This window comes from Gossypium arboreum, chromosome 13 (assembly GCF_025698485.1).
Source record: "Gossypium arboreum isolate Shixiya-1 chromosome 13, ASM2569848v2, whole genome shotgun sequence".
NCBI classification, from domain to species: domain Eukaryota; kingdom Viridiplantae; phylum Streptophyta; class Magnoliopsida; order Malvales; family Malvaceae; genus Gossypium; species Gossypium arboreum.
Genome location: NC_069082.1, coordinates 74,074,139 through 74,078,135, shown reverse-complemented (window position 1 = coordinate 74,078,135; position 3,997 = coordinate 74,074,139).

Sequence of the window (3,997 nt, the reverse complement as noted above, 5' to 3'; positions counted from 1 at the left end):
TTTCAACATTTCATAACCAAACCATCACATAAGCAATACATACATCATATAACTTGTTTAGTAAACATACCATATAGGCCAAATTAATAGACCATACATATCATCAACTACAAGCCGAAACTCATGGCTAATATTCACAACACAAAACATACCATAATGACAGTAGCCTATACATGCCATATACCATATATACAACTCTCAAAATGGTACCAAAATAGATGGCCGATAGTGTGAATGAGTCGCTGACGATCCCTGGATCTGAGCTAGCTTTATAACACTGTAAAATAGAGAACATTTCACACAGTAAGCTTTGAAGCTTAGTAAGTTCGTAATAAATATAGTCAACAAATTATATAATACAAAACATCATCTAATAAGCACTTAGTAGTTCTCAAATCATCCATCAATTTAATTCCCTCACAATTAATATGTTCATACTAATTCATCAAGATTTGTGAACACAGTATCATCTACCACATAGGTTTCGTACATACCTAAACTTTCCCATTTTTATTCATTTTCATTCTCACCTCTTGTTCGAATACATTAATTCTTTCTGAAGTCTTCCTACACTTTAAGAATTCGCACACTTAGTGCTTTAATGGTTAGCCGAAGCTAGATCGATCCCGAACACTTAGTGCCTCATATAGCCGAAGCTATTCCATTTCGCACACTTAGTGCTATTTATAACCGAAACAATTTCAAATCGCACACTTAGTGCCAAATATAATCGATTTATCATCTTACTCAAACCATAGTCAAATATATATGCAATTTATGCATTATCAAAACATTAAAACATACTTGTAACATCATTTATGACGTACAAAGTTACCTCCTACTTGAAATTGACGATTCAGGTCGTTTACTCAATAATCTTCGATTTTCCTTGATCTAAATCTAAATTCCTCTTTTCTTGATCTATATGTATTCAAAAGTAACCCTTTTATTCAAAAAATCATTCAATTCAATCCATATACACATATTTAGGATATTTTACAAATTAGTCCTCACATTTTCACATTTTGACAATTTAGTCCCTAATTCACAAAACCACAAAATACACAGAATCTTCTTTTACACATGTTAGGCCGAATGTTCATAGAGTTCATATAATCCCACATATTTCATTTATTTCAAATTTAGTCCCTCAATTTATAAATTTCACAATTTAGCCCATTTTAGTCAAATTCATCAAAAATTCAAAGACAAAACATGTTAATCCAATACATATCTTACATTTACTAACATCAAACTGCATAAAACTCATAATTTCCTCAATGGCTAAACTCAAAATCATCAACAATTTCAGAAATTCAAACATGGGCTAGCTAAAACTCTTAACAACGATCATAAAAAACGTAAAAATCATCAAAAACCGAATAAAAATCATACCTTAATTGATGCTTGAACTAGCCGAACCCTAACTATCTCTTTTTCTTTTCTTTTTCCTTGTATTTTTGGTAATATGAGATGATAATGGACAAATTTTATGAATTTGTTTTATCAAATCAACATTTAATTATCAAAGTACTAATATAACCTTTTTAATTTCATTTAAAATCCACTAACTCATGTTCATTTATGCCATTTTATGAATTCAATGGTACATTTACAACATAAGGACCTTTCCTTTATTAAGACATAGCATTTAGGTACTTTTAACAAATAGCTAGCCAATTTTACATTTTACGCGATTAAGTCCTTTTATCAAATTAAGCACACAAATGATAAAATTTCCATATGAAACTTTCACACATGCTTAAAAACATACTGTAAACACAGAAAATAATATTAAAATATTTTTTTAACTCGGATTTGTGGTCCCAAAACTACTATTCCAACTAAGGACTAAACATGGCTGTTACAACCCTCCCCCTTAGGGATTTTCGTCCTCGAAAATCTTACCAGCGAATAGGTTTTGATATCGTTTTCTCATAGCATCCTCGGGTTCCCTCGTAGCTTCTTCAACTCTGTGTCTATGCCGCAATACTTTCACTAACGCTATTTTCTTATTTGTCAACTCTTTGATCTCACGAGCTATAATCTGTGTTGGTTCTTCATCGTAAGATTTATCAGATTGAATTTCAACCTCAGTCGATGAAATGACATGCGAAGGATTTGATCTATATCTTCATAACATCGATACATGAAATATGTTATGAATCTTTTCTAGCTCTGATAGCAACAACAATCTATAAGCAATTAGCCCGATACGCTCGGTAATCTCATACGGCCCGATAAACCTCGGACTCAGCTTGCCTTTCTTCCAAATCGAAGTACTTTCTTCCACGGTAAGACTTTCAAAAAAACTTTGTCACTAATCTGAAACTCAATATTTTTTCTTTTTAAATCTGCATACAATTTTTGATGATCCGTAGCTGCTTTTAGACTATCTCGTATTAGTTTCAATTTTTCTTCTGTTTCTTTGATCAAATCAACCACGTGGATCTTATTCTCACAAAGCTCTGTCCAGCACAACGGTGTTTGACATTTTTTACCGTATAAAGCTTCGTAAGAAGCCATTTTAATACTCCATTGAAAGCTATTATTATAAGTGAATTCAATCAAAGGTAAATATTGTTCCTACGTACCTTCAAACTTAAGAATGCAACATCTCAACATATCCTTGAGTATCTGAATAATCTGCTCGGATTGACCATCCATCTGTGGGTGAAAAGCAATACTAAAGTGCAATTTCGTACCTAATGCATCTTGTAGTTTTTTTCCAAAACCGTGATGTGAACCTCAGATCCCTATCCAAAACAATTGAAATAGGTACTCCGTGCAATCTCACAATCAGAATAATGTACAACTCAGCAAGCTTATCAAGTGAATAATTTGTGCGAACCAAAATGAAATGAGCCGATTTAGTCAATCTATCCACAACAACCCAGATTGCATCTTTCATACTAGGTGACAGAGGTAAACCCAATACAAAATCTATCGTGATTCTAACCCATTTTCGTTCTGGAATCATAATCGGTTGTGACAAATCGGATGGGACCTGATGTTCAGCTTTAACTTGCTGGCATATCAAACATTTCGAAACAAAGTTGGAGATATCTCTTTTCATTCCAGACCACCAGTAATGTTGTTTCAAATCATTATACATTTTCGTACTACCCGGATGTACAGATAACCGACTACTATGAGCTTCATTTAAAATCATCTAAATTCACTCTAAATTTCTCAGAACACAAATCTAACCTCAAAATCTCAAACAATCATCATTATCAACTCTAAATTCAGAATCAGAATCAAGATCACACTGGGCTTGTTTTGCTAAAATCTCATTATCAACCTTCTGGGCATCAACAATCTGCTGTAAGAACAAATCTCTCGCTTTCAATTCTACTAAAATCAAACCATCATTAGAAAAAGCTAAATGATCATTCATGGTACATAATGCAAATAATGATTTCCAACTCAAAGCATCAGCAACAACATTTGCTTTTCTTGGATGATAATTGATAACAAGCTCGTAGTCTTTTAACAGTTCTAGTCATCTTCTCTGTCGTAGATTCAAATCTTTCTGAGTCATCAAATATTTTAAGCTTTTGTGATCAGAATAAACATGACATTTTTCACCAAACAGATAGTGGCGCCAAATCTTCAAAGCAAATACAATCGCAGCTAACTCAAGGTCGTGTGGAGGATAGGTTTTTTCATGCGGCTTTAACTATCTCGAAGCATAAGCTATGACCTTGCCTTCCTGCATCAAAACATAGCCCAAACCGTTCAACGAAGCATCACTGTAAACCATGAATTCTTTACTCGATTCTAGTTGTACTAACACCGGAGCTTCTGTCAATAGGGCTTTCAACTGATCAAAACTTTTCTGACACTTTTTAGACCAATCAAATTTCATATCCTTCTGAAGGAGTTTCATCAACGGAGTCGCTATCATTGAAAAGCCTTTTACGAACCGGCGATAATAACTAGCAAGTCCCAGAAAACTGCAGACTTTAGAAACATTTCTCGGAGGCTTCCAATC